This window comes from Micromys minutus (assembly GCF_963924665.1).
Source record: "Micromys minutus genome assembly, chromosome: 10".
Classification (NCBI taxonomy): Eukaryota; Metazoa; Chordata; class Mammalia; order Rodentia; family Muridae; genus Micromys; species Micromys minutus.
In genome coordinates, this window is record NC_137979.1 from 56,348,012 (window position 1) to 56,362,265 (window position 14,254).

Consider the following 14,254-nt stretch of genomic DNA (forward strand, 5'->3'; position numbering starts at 1 on the left):
TGTGTTCAGATGTCAGAGATATTGGGCGTTAGTGACGGAACTATTAGTACTCTTGTGTTTTTATTTAGTTTGACAGCTTAGAAATTAGCGAGCATTAACATTCCTCGCAAGACTGATGGAGCGGGTTCATGCTCCGCTATAGTCCTTTCTAAAACACATCTTCAGGGACAGTCCTGGGTGTTTCCATCAGCTGCAGGCACCTGCCTGTCATGGTGAATCATCTTCATCCTTCCTGAGGTAACAGTATTCTTAGATCCAGGATCATGCAACTCAGAGTTTGAATGTGTTTCGGAAAAACTTCACTATGATCAAAAGCACACAATGTAGAATTCATATCCTCATTGTTTTGAAACATCTGCTTGGGGGCATTAAAATTATTAGAATTGTTTTGGCAACAGATTTTCAAAACGTTTGTTTATATTATAAACGAAATCTCTGAACACATTAAATAAAAACTCCTGACTCTCTCTTCATAATATTTGGAAATCCTTGATCCTCACCGCTCCTGATTGCCCACGTATTTTTCATGTTCATGTCTATTCATTTTGTCTATGACCCATTGGATTTGACCATAAATGTCTGAGCAACTCTGGGGTCGGGAGACCCCTTGAAGCTTGGTGGCCTTGAGCAGTGGGTACACAACTGGTGTCAGAAAGCCATGCAACTGGAGGATTGAGTGTGGATCAAAGGTGAAGTTAAGACATGCCCGAACTGAAATATCACATCCTCAGACCAGGAGGAGTTAGGAGTGCTTCCTCCTTGCTCTGGGCCTACATGTTCTGGTGCAGGTAGTCTTCATGACTCCTGTTCTCTGCCATTCTTGAGGTAGTCATGTACCCTGATGGCCAAATTACAGGCTTAACTTCCTCTCTCCCTATAAGGATATGTCCAGCAAGCACATGGAATTCCTGTTTATGTGAATGAATGAAGCGTTCCCGGCAACTTGGCATCAGCCAATTATGTACACTTATCCTGAAAACCCTTACCTACTCCCCAGGGTGTATATATTCTTTGTTATCCACAATAATCAGAGATGTTTCACTGAAAACCATCCCAGAGAAGGTTATTTTTCCCTGGAATCACCAACAACCAAGGTCCTGAGGAACCTGGCTCATTCCTTCAAGTCTGGCCTGGTGTGCAATGGTGCCTGTATCCCAGGGCAGAGGTGAACTTGGGTTGGTACAAAACAAAAGACAGTGATTCCTCATTCACAAAATATAATGACAGCCAATAGTTCAGAAGTAAAGTGTAAAGTCATGTGAGACCCTCTGTCTTCTATGATTGACTGTTGAAAGGGCAAATTTCATATAGGTCCAGTGTAGGTCACTGCAGTTGTTGTGAGTTAATGGTTGTTATGGTCACACGAGTCTAGAGAATGATGAATGAGTAACTTTTATGTAAGAGTGGTTGATAATATACAGATCATAGAAAAGGATATGTTCCCTTTTATTTGGTCCAAACAGACCCCTACAAGAATGAAACATAAACCCCAGCACTTATCAAATATGTTTAGGCATAGACATTTTTTTTTTTCTAAAGAGAAAATGAGAGACAAGTAGCAGGAGGGGTCAAGAGACTCCAGGGAAATTTTCACACACCCACATATTTGGAATATCACTTTCCCCCAAATTCTTCTAACCTCTGTCTTTGGCCTCTAAGAAATAATAACACACCATTTAAAAGTGTAAATACCTCCATACTTGGTAGCATTATTAATGATGGGTAGGTGCTATGAATGCTACTAGAGAAGATCATCTTATCTAGATGTAGATTCTGAACCTGGTATACTCAGTATTGAATGGCCTGACAAGACAAACCCACTTGGGCAATAGTGATACAAGTGTCTAGGGAGTAGCCAACTATTTTCTAATTGTATTTAAGCCTCACCTTACAAGAATTCCAAACCTGATGCCATTATCAAGACAAGAACCTGTAACTATACTAGGCCCAAGGAGCATAACCTATTACTTTTATTCTGCTAAATATACATAGTGTTAACTAACTTCTAATGACTTCTTGTTCTTGTTCTTCTTCTTCTTGTTCTTCTTCCTCTTCTTCTAGCAATAGACTAATGCGTCATCCAACTATGATCAGACAAGCTTCTATTTGTAATAGATGGTGGTCAACACTGTTCCCTTAACTGGTTAAGATGCAGAAAATAAGGGACTGTGAGATTCTCAGCCTCAAATAGGATGTGGAAGAAACGGGTAAATAATTAGAGTGTTTTTTAAAAATACACCAGTGCAGCTGTACATTTGAACTCATAGTGGTTCTGACCAGACCAAATCTCAACACAGACAGAAAGTTGTGTATAAAGTCTTACCCCAACACAAAGAAATTGCTGTAAAGGGAGAGTTTTTTCTTTTTAAGAGTATGTCCTCTGGGCTTATGCTACAGTGGAAGACCACACACTCAATAATATATGCATCACGTAAGTTGGGCTTGATAGACAAGAAAGTAAAAGAAGTTGGAATATTGGTTAGAAAGGAAGATAGGTTGGATCTGGGAGAAGCAAGGGAAGGAGCTTTTGACTCAAGAGTTGGAATCATTTTTAACTCTTCTTACACCCCATCCCAACCTCTGTTCCTCCTGTGTACAAAGACCTCAGTTGAATGATTGGATCTGAAATTTGCTGTAAGAGAAAGTCAGAAGGCATTTCCTCCCCTCCACCTCCCTGTTCTAAATGGAATTTGCAGACGTTGGAAGGAAAGAGAATTATTTATAGGAGTGGGAGGCATGTGAGCTAATTGTGCTTAGCCTGTTCTTAAGTGTGTAGTCTGTTTGCTATTAAAGTTTACAATCTCTCAACAATATATACTTTTAAAAATGGAGCGAACTTCATAAATCTGACAAAAAAAGCCAGAGTAAGTTATTCTAGGGATTTAATCTTCTAATCAAAGTCAGGTTTAAAATTTTAAAACAATATTCCCAGGGTGAACTTACCTTGCATTGCTAATGTGTTACTCTTCCCCAGATTAGCTTGTTGCTTTCTGTACTTGTAAAGGTTGATGTAACTACTTATAGACGATTCTAAGTTTGGATGACAGGGGGTTATGAAGACCTTGTATACACTCATGCATTGCTACAATGGGAGGCTACTGAATCATGTGTCTGAAAAAGCCACTGGACCTTAACCTTAAAAAAACAGAGATTTGTCCTGTGAAGCCTTGATGCCCCAGTCTAGGGGAATGCCAGAGCAGTGAGATAGGAGGAGCACCCTCATAGAAGCAGGAGGAGGGGGATGGGATTTGGTTTGTGGAGGGGGAACCAGGAAAGTGGATGACACTTGAAATGTAAATAAATAAAATAACAAATAAAAATACATAAAAATTATGAGGAAAATCCCAGCATTTTGACAATCTGTTAGCAAAGATGGTTCAAAATATACTTCCCCCATAAAGAGATACTAAGCAGAACATTGTTATGAGAAATATATTCATCCATAGGCCTTCCCCTACTTTTCCTATTACCTCCATGAAATATCCTTGGGATTAAAGGGGGAGCCTTCTTGTTAGAAATTTAAAAACTTGTTAAATAAAACTGAAAAAAAATCTATATCTTTTCTAACCTTCCAGGGAGTAGAAAACTACTTGAATTATTTTAAGAAAAGACTGGTTTATTGAAAGACAATAATGCTTTTAGTTCACAAGTAGAAAACATTCAGGAGACCAGGCAGCAAGGAGGGCTGCGTGGCACCAGTGGCACAATGTACTTTGTCACTTCTGGGTCCTTTGCACAGCCCTCACCCCTTCTGCTTCTGGCAGAATTCATTCTCCAGCTGAATTTTTACAGTTTTTCCTGCTTTCCTTTCACTTGTGCTAGCTTCATTTTCGTCTTCCTCACAGCTTTGGTGCCTTATTTTATCTCATATTCCTGCTGGCTTTGGTTTCTCCTGCTCAGATGCCTTAGTCTTCCAGCATTTGCAGTCAAAATACTGTAAAACGGGAATCAAAAGGATTGCTCAACATTTTGATGTCAGTTCATGCCATGCTGTAGGTTGGTGGTCAGGTTGGCTATCTATCTGTCTATCTGTCTGCCTATATCCATTTATCCATCCATCCATCCATCCATCCATCCATCCATCCATCCATCCATCCATCCATGTATCTAATATGGATGTATGTACCTACCTACCTGTATCTATCTGTCTGTCTGTCTATCTATCTACCTGTCTACCTACCTACCTATCTATCTATATATCTATCTATCTATCTATCTATCTATCTATCTATCTATCTATCTATCTGTTTCTTTATGTGTTTGCAGTTAACAACCACTTTCTTTTTTTTTTAATTTTTATTTATTTATTTATTTATTTATTTTCTTGACAAAGCAGCAGAGCTGACCTTTATTTATTTATTTATTTATTAAAAATCAAGTACTGACAAAAATGTATTAATTTACCTTTATGCAAAAATGCTTTTAAAATCTGTACATTTATCTTTGTTTTTTTAAAATAAAGTTGTTCAATTAAAAAAAGTACATATGAAACAAAAGGTAACATGGAAATAGTCAAAGTTTTCTTGGTGTGTAAATATTAAACATAATGATTTTTTTTCTTACAACTTTAAAGAAAAGAGATACATGTACAAATATTTAAAAGCATTTTGGCAATTCTTTTAGAGGTTTGATAGCATGCATTGAAAACCCACTAGTTACCATAAGCATAACGTACATGTAGAACAAAATGTAACATGGAAACAGTCAGAGATTTCTTGGTGTGTATAGATTAAACATAATGATTTTTGAATACCAAAAATTGCCACACAGCTATTTTCCTAGCTCTTGGATTATTAATAATTTAAGGTCTGGTGTACCATACTCTGAGAGGGTGCTATACGCTTATTTTTTTCCTAAGAAGGACTGAGGCTTTCATTACTTGGCCTTTGTTATTCTTGAGCATCATATGGTCTATGAGTTGTTTCTGTGGTGTTCAGAGCTTTCTGGGGCTAGTATCCAATTATCAGTGACTGCATATTATGTCTGTTCTTTTGTGACTGGGTTACCTCACTCAGGATGATATTATCTAGATGCATCCATTTTCCTAGGAATTTCATAAAGTCATTGTTTCTAATAGCTGAGTAGTACTCCATTGTGTAAATATACCACAATTTTTGTATCCATTCATCTACTGAAGGAATCTGGGTACTTTCCAGCTTCTGGCTATTATAAATAAGGCTGCTATGAACATTGTGGTACATGTATCCTTATTGTATGTTGGAGCATCTCTGGGGTATATGCCCAGAAGTGGGACAACTATTGCCACAGGCTATCTTCTTAGCTCTTGAGTTACTAATGATTTAAGGTCTAGGTGTACCCCAATCTGAGAGGGTGCTATACACTTACTTTTTTTCTGAGAAGGACTGAGGCTTCCAATTTTTGGCCTTTTTTTTTCTAGAGCTTCATATGGTCTATGAGTTGTTTCTTAGGTATTCAGAGCTTTCTGGAGCTAGTATCGAATTATCAGTGACTGCATATTATTTCTGTTCTTTTCGTAACTGGGTTGCCTCACTCAGAATGATATTCTCTACATACATCCATTTTCCTAGAAATTTCATTAAGTCATTGTTTCTAATAGCTGAGTAGTACTCCATTGTGTAAATATACCACAATTTTTGTATCCATTCATCTACTGAAGGACATCTGGGTTCTTTTCAGCTTCTGTCTACTATAAATAGGGCTGATATGAACATGGTGGAGCATGTGTCCTTATTGTATGTTGGAGCATCCTTGGAGTATATGCACAGAAGTGAAATAACTGGGTCTTCAGGTAGTAATATGTCCAATTTTCTGAGGAACCGCCAGACTGATTTCCAGAGTGGTTGTACCAGCTTACAACCCCACCAATAGTGGAGGAGTGTTCCTCTTTTTCCACACCCTTGCCAGCATCTGCTGTCATCTGAGTTTTTGATCTTAGCCATTCTGACTGGTGTGAGGTGGAATCTTAGGGTTGTTTTGATTTGCATTTCCCTGATGACTAGAGATGTCAAGCATTTCCTTAGGTGCTTCTCAGCCTTTCGATATTCCTCAATTGTTTAGCTCTGTACCCCATTTTTAAATAGAATTGTTTGATTCTCTGGAGTCTGACTTCTTGAGTTCTTTGTATATATTGGATATTAGACCTCTATCAGATGTGAGATTGGTAAGGATCTTTTCCCAAACTGTTGGTTGCCATTTTGTTTTCTTTACAGTGTCGTTAGCCTTACAGAAACTTTGCAATCTCATTAAATCCCATTTATTGATTCTTGATCTTAGAACACAAGCCATTGTTGTTCTGTTCAGGAAAATTTCCCCTGTGTCTACGTGTTCTAAGGTTTTCCCCACTTTCTCTTCTAATAGTTTTAGTGTACCTGGTTTAATGTGGAGATCTTTGATCCACTTGCACTTGAGCTTTGTACAAGGAGCTAAGAAAGGGTTTATTTCATTCTTCTGCATGCATACCAGTTGAGCCAACACCATTTGTTGAAGAGGCTGTCCTTTTTCCATTGAATGTGTTCAGCTCCTTTGTCAAAAATCAAGTGACCATTTGTGTGACAGTTCATTTCTGGATCTTCTATTCTGTTACATTGATCTACCTGCCTATCTCTGTACCAGTACCATGTGGTTTATAACACAATTGCTTTGTAATATAGCTTGAAGTCAGAGATGGTGATTCCCGCAGAAGTATTTTCATTGTTGAGAAGAGATTCCTATATTCTAGGTTTTTTGTTATTCCAGATGAATTTGCAAATTGCTCTTTCCAATCTTATAAAGACTTGAGTTGTAATTTTGATGGGGATTGCATTGAATCCGTAGATTGCTTTTGGTAAGATGGCCATTTTTACCAGGCTGTTCCAACAACCACTTTCAACTAACCCAAGCCTTGTGATACTGTTGACTTCCTCTGCAGTTAGAACTGTAGCTTATTGTCTGTTCTGAAGCTTAATTCACTATTATTATTATTGAGAGTCTCATGTAGCCCAGACTAACCTTAAACTTCCCATGGAGTTGAGAGTAACTTCAGTCTTCTAATCTTTCTCCCTCTATCTATCTAGTGTGGTTATTAGAGGATTGTGCTATCACACCCGACTTCTGCTATGTTGGAGATCAAACCCAGGGCTTTATACATGCTAGTCAAGCAGTGCACTACTTGAGCTATAGACTTTGCCCCCCCCACTCCAAATTAGACATACTAGAAAGCCACTAGCATAAAGCATTTAAACATGGGAGTGACATAATGCACTTTGGATCTATAAAAAGACTTACAGATGAAACATTGATCGAGCCTTTTTACTTTCTAGGGACTCTTCCAAGGGATAAAGATGAGTGTCCTTAGAGAAGGAGCAGAGAGTAGTTTGAAACATGTGCCACTATACCCATCACTAACATCAGAAGTGTGGAAAATTATCTGGTAGTCTATTTTATGTGTTTCTCACAAAACCTTCCACTATGAGCCTGTCCACGGCCTTGTTAAAATGATAGGTATATGCGGTGATCACTATAGATTCCATTTCCCCAGTCAAATCTGATTTAGCCAGTCCAGTGACAGACCCAAGAAGAGTCCCTAAAGACCAGGAATCCATTCCATATTCCCATAAACATTAATCAAAACTGGGGAACACAAGCACTGATGGTGTGCTCTGGTCACTGAGCACCACACAGTCAGGAGGTTATTTACTATTTACATTGGGCACCGAAGGAGCTTTAGTCAGGGGAGCGACAGAGAGAAAGTTTGTCTCGACAGCTTACAAGTCGAAAATTATACTCTCCAAGACATATAGAAAAGTGTGTATTCCTGAACCTTCCCTCTCTTATGTCTTCAACTCTGGACTCATTTTAGGTGCTTGTCAGTGAGTTTCTTTAGCATACTCTCCAGTTTGGGTTGTGTCTTTAAAGAGTTATAGATTTTAATTATTTTAATTTAATTTAAAGCTCAAAAACAAAAAAAAAAAAAAAAAAAAAAAAAAAAAAAAAAAAACGAAAACAGGAGAATGGTGCTCCAGGCATGGAAGAAGAAGTTTATTCAAAAGATAAAAGATATGCATTTTGAAAATGGGCTGCTTTGGAAAGTGTTCTCAGCGGACACTATGTGTCTTTGTTACTTGAGAAACCACTCTGCTTGTGAGAGAGCCCTGAAGAGAATCAGGAAGGCTCTTTGAATCAAATATCTATTTATAGATCACATTGAAAAAAAAACTTATTTACCCACTTCTGTGGATCCCTTTAATAATAAAATAATTTTCACGGGCAATTGGCAACACTGAATATATCACCTGCATTTAACAGACATTTAGTATATACCCAGGGTCTTGTCTTTTCTCTTTTTTTCTTTTCTCTTCTTTTCTTCCTTGTCCCTCCACACCATCCTAAATAAAGGCTTCTTTACCAATCACGATCCAACCTGTGTGCTTACAAGGTAAGCAGTGAAACATGCAGGGGTATTTGCAACAAAAAGTTCAAGTTCAATTCCACCATGAATAATAAACCAGCTTCCAGTTGGCCCTTTGCCATTCCTTCTCCCCAAGCCAACTGGCATCCAATACACCCCAATCCTCTTGGAATTTACAGATGTGTGCTGGGTAGTGTGGGAAAGGGTGTTTTACAGGAGCAATTACTTTATTTGGGGGGTAAACAGTAGAAATGTAAGGATAATTGCAGCAAGAAATTTGTTTCCTATTGCAGTGTGAATAACCCGAGGGCAGCCAATTGGCTGGCTGCCCTACAAGTCCCTAAAAGGATGATTGGCAACTGTTTTGCATTTGTGCCCAGTAGAGGTTTGCAGATGTACAGTGGGGAGGGCAGGGGAGATGGTGGGTGTGGGGGCTCTGCTATTATATATGTGTGCAAAAGCAAGGATAGTGTTCTACAGGGATTAGAGCAGAATAGGAGTAACTTCTGTGCATGAAGCAGAGCTAGTATCCCTTTCAGATGGGAGTTGCAGCTCAGTGCCAGTTGGCATCTCTTGACTCTGCTATAAGGCCAGCACACATGCAGGCAGCCCAGGCAGCCCAGCCACTGAATCCTTCAGATTTTGCTGCTTGCTGCCTGTGACTGTATGAAGCCTGTTGGAGCCTGAATCAACATGCGATTGTGAGCTTATGAGCAGCCAGGAGCTGGTTGTCCGTGGCCTTGGGTGAACTGACTGTACCACCCTCTGTACTTGAATTCTCAGCCAAGGTTGGCTGCACCCCCAAATTTCTCTGACAGGTGCGGCAGATTACTCTTGTTGTTCTTTTTACATCTTATGAGAACAGAATAGTTTCCAGATTTTTTTTTTTTTTTAAAGACAAGGTCTCACGTAGCCTAGGCTGGCTTGAACTTGCTATGTAGCTGAGAATCACCTTGACCTTCCTGTCGCCATGTCCCTGGTACTACTATTATAGGTTTTTGCCACCAAATCTTGCCTTACGTGTTGTTAGGGATTAACCCAGCTCTGTGCACGCTATGTAAATGGTCTGTCCACTGAACTACATTTCCAGCTTCTCCAGAGTGGTATTTAGGTATGCTTTCCATAAATATATTTCCCCCCCTATATAGGCTTCAATATCAACACAGCATCAATGACACATTTATGCAGTCTTTATTTGATGATTATTTAGTAATTATTTTCTGTATGGATTTTTAGAAAGAAATTCTTATTTCTTTATGAGTAACTAAAGTTACTAAGAAAAGACAAAACTCAAATTGAAGTTGGAGATATATCCATTTATGTTTGTCTGCATCTCCATGTGTATTTTCTGCATGTATGCACATTTAACATGTACATGCAGTACCCAATGAAGGCAGAACCTGTTTCTCTGGAGCCGAACATAGAGACAGCTGACAGCTACAGACTGCCTTGCAGATGCTGGGAGCTGAACCTTGACCCTCAGCAAGAGTAGCACATGTTCTTAACCACAGAGCCATCTTTTTAGCTCCAAAGGTAGAGATCTACATTCCCGACTTGACTCTCCATATTAGCTAGTCTCTCTAGGTGAAGGAGAAAAGTACAAAATCTCACTCTACTTGTTCGGTATAATTTCCTCAAATAAACTTTAGCAACTTTTAATTGAAATGACTTTTGTGTTTTACTTAGATGGGAATTTCTATCAGGAAAGTGTTAATTTACTATTCTATTTTTATGACGAATTGACTGTTCTTGGCTTAGTCAATAAGACTACACTTGGTTTGTCTTCTGTTTTATTTCTAAGGTGTCTCCAGTCTCTGTTGTATGGTGCCCAGTTATATACCTCTTCCTTCCAGCCCTCAAAAGGATTGTAGTTCTTCTTGCTACAATACCATTGCATACCTCTTTACTGCTTCTAGGAAATACCAACTGCTCCTTACTCTTGGTATATTATTCCACTCTCATGTTTTTCTCTAAATTTCCAGAATGGTAGACTAGGCAATTGTGTCTTTAAAGTGTGTCTGTCAAACACTTTGTAATAGTTTAATATTCTGTGTGAAGCTGTTGTGATTAAACAGATGGCTAATGTCTCTGTTCATAAGTACTGTGTTTTGGGCACTTATGACTCTGAGGATAGAGAGGAAAGTAGTGACTTTTATAGGGAGAACACATCATCAATTCAAGCAGATGTCATTTAGATTCAGTGCTAACGAGGACAGAACGAGAGGGAGAATAATATTTGGAAAAGGCATTGATGGAAAATTAGTATTCAGTTTGTAAAAAGAGACCCCTAAGGACAAACAAGGGAGATTTCAATAAACCTGGCTTTGGACTTCACTGTGAAGTCAAACACAAGCCAGCATAAGGGTAGGATCATAGATCACCAATTACAGAGCATTTGCTTTGTCCTAAATGTGTGGAGACCAGGAGTGGTATCTTTCTTTCCAGAGGAGGCAAGATTCTGCCAGCTGCAAAACCAATGCCAGTATCTGCAGCTGAGGTTGGCTGAAAATCAAGGTTCCTCTGGGGAGCTCTGGGTGATCAGAAGGGATGGCTGAGGACATGTAAATGGGACTCAAAGGCAGACACTGAACTACCAAATCGATGCTGGAGAACAAAGTGTCATAACACAAAAGCATCGGGGAATAAAAGAGGGGGCTGGCAAATGGGGACAACAGAGCTCACAAATGGCAAGGGAAGAAAGGAAGGAGGATGTGGTAGCAAAGGGTCAGAAGACAGAAATCATCTTGAAATTTTTTTTTTTTTTTTTTTTTTTTTTTTTAGCACAAGGACATGGATGACCTTACAGAGAACAGTGTTAGAACTAGGGAGCAAGATACTTGAGAAGGGGGTTCTGAGAAAGTGTAAAAATTAGAACAGCACAACGGGGCTGAAAGATCTTTAAATCTTTCAACTGGTGAAGAACATTGCCAAAGGCAAAAACCCTTGTCTGCCATCAAACTATTGAACAGATTGTTCTTTCTTTTTTCTTTTCTTTTCTTTTTTAAGATTGTTGTTCTCACAAAGCTCAGGGCAAGCAAATTTCAGCCAGAAGCATTGAGGGTCAGGGCTGAGATAGATATCTTGGGAGATGAGGGTGAAGATGTACGCTAACTCTCTTGGCAGTGTGAGTGGGCAGGATTCCATCCTTAGGGATAGTCCTTCTTGGACTGACCTGTTATTATTAGCCTCTCTTTACACAGAGCATCAAATCGACCACAAAGTCCTAAAACCAGTGGTTGAAAAGGATTTAATTTGATGCTTTTCTTCTCTTTATCTGAATTCAATAGGGGAAGAGAACTTGGTTTTAGGCTTTAATCTAGTGGGCTCGGTTGTTGGTATCAGATCAGCTATCTAAAATCTATGAGGGATGAATTTACTACCTGGACATTGACAAGAGCCTAATGGAGGACAGAGGCAGCCCCATGAGTCAAGTTCATGAGCAGAACGTGGACCATTGACGCAGTTAACAGTGTGAGTTATTATAGCTGAGGCAAGTAACAGCCAAGGATTGCAGCCCGGGAGACCATTTGAAAGAGCTACCTGAGAGTTCATCAGTAGGCAGCAGCACAGACAATGTGTTGCTTAGACACGGGATAGAAGCTCATTAGCACTTTTGTTCTGGATGTAACCCAGGTTTCCATGGATAAATCTATCCTAGGTACAGAGGCTACCATCTCCCTCGGTGATGATCTCATCATCTTTCACTGGGGAGAACTGACTGTGCGTGTTCTCAGGGACACTTAATGTACCTTTGGGTTGTTCTTAGTGGTCTACCAGATAACTAAGGCTCTTCTTGTGAGGAGCTTATTGAAATCTTCCTTCTTTGGGGAAAATGAAAGAGTTGGAAAAATCATGATAGATAAGCAGAGATCTCCACTGTGGGTCTTCCTACCTGTCTGTTAGACATTTCAAAGTATCAGCTAGGGAGTTCATTAAACATTATGGAGTAGGGGAGGTTTCGGCTATCACCTTTGTGACTGTGTGCCTCTTATGCCATATTATAGTATCCTTAATACAATGGTCACCATACTCTTCTGCTCGGTTGATATGACCTAGAGTTCATTCTTGAGGCTAACACTAAATTGGATCCAGAATAAGAGTTTAATGTTGAGGCTACCCATGACTTATAATTTCAGATTACAGGAATCAAGCCATTGACCCGTATCTTCCTGGCAGAACAAATAGGCAGCCATTCTCAAGTTATTCCTTTCTGCTCCGTAAATGCTGTTTTTCCATTGAGGAAATATTTGTAAGTTGGTCTGGTCTGCACGCAGACTACTGAGAAGAATGCCTGTAAGAAACTGTGTGAGCAGAATTTAAGGTCCCCATGGGAGGATCTGCTGCAAAGGAAGAAGTGCCCTGCTTCTGATCCGAGTAACTAGAGGTAAATCTTTAGGGTGCTGCCTGTGTTCTCAATGTCCCTGTCAGATTGCGATTAGAGAGCACAGGTCAACACTCCGTTCTCTTCTATGTATACAATGATTTCCTAAAATTAGCAGTAAAATGATGCTTTAAACATCATCATAGAGTTCTTAGGTATTTAGTGTAAGCCAGAAGGAAGGCAGGATATTGTGTAGCAAGAAAGGAGCTTGTAATCATATCTATGACCCTAATGTTTATTCAGTACTTACTGTGTGTCTCCTACTGCACTAAGAATGTCCTCATAAATGTCAATGACGATAAAATTAGAGGCATTAAAAATATCATGAAGCTAGGCTGTAGAGAACAAGAGTCAAAATTTGGAACTATATTGTTTGTTGTTGTTTTTCTCCTTCTCCTTCTACCTCTGCTTCTTCTCCCCCCTTCCCTCCTCCTCCTCCTCCTCCTCCTCCTCCTCTTCCTTTGCCTTCCAGTCTAGACCACATCAGGAATGAAGGAATGTTTGGTGTAGGAGACAGAATGCTGTTTAAGGTGGGGTTGATATGAAGTCTGGATATTGGTAAAGTGAGCAGGGAGAACTTAAAAAGGTGAAATGATTCTTCTCAGTTTTGCCAGGGAGCAAACAGGTCCTGGGACAGTGGGGTGTATGTGGTCCTGAAGATGTTACACTGCCTCCAGAGATTGGGAAAAGATAAAAACGGCCTGGTCAAAGTCTCCTTTAGCAATTTCATGCCCCCAGGTATCTCTTAATCTGAAAAAAAAACCCCACAATTTCCACAAAGCATTTTAGGAGTTATGAAGCCACTCAAAGTTTCATGGGAACAGGAAATCAAAATATACCTTCTTGAAAACCAGATAAGAGTGTGGAACTAGAGGTTAACTGAATTCCTATCAGTATCTCATGACGTATAAATCTATGTGGTTATTCAGAGATGTGCACAAAGGCAGAGATAAACTGAGGTTGAGCTTAGAATTTTGCAGATTGAAATTTTCTTTAAAGTAGAAGGCTTCTTGATTGTGGTGGTTTGTATTGTAGGCAGAGTCTAGAATACCCTGGGAGCCTGGAAGACCTGGGAGGTGGGGCCTCTTTTGATAGTTGTTTTGATTGCATTAGTTTAAGTGGGGGAGACCTGTCCACTGTGAGTGGCAGCATTCCTTGGCTGGGGCATGGACTTTGTAGATGTAGAAAGATGAAGAAGAGCATTATATATACCCTCATTGATCTCTTTTTCTGACTGGGGACATAATGTGACCAACATCTTTATGTTTCTGCTGCGTTGAATTTCTTGCCATACTGGACTGTACCTTTAACTACAAGTTAAAATCAACTACCCCTTTCTTACATTACTTTTTGCCAGGCTATCACAGCAACAGAAAAAGAAATCAAGACATGGATGTAATGATATTTATCTGCTTTCTTCAGTGTTGGATATGACCATGTCATGAGGAGCTATTTCCCTCTGAGTATGAATGTACTATAAATGCCTAGTTAGCACCCATATAAGA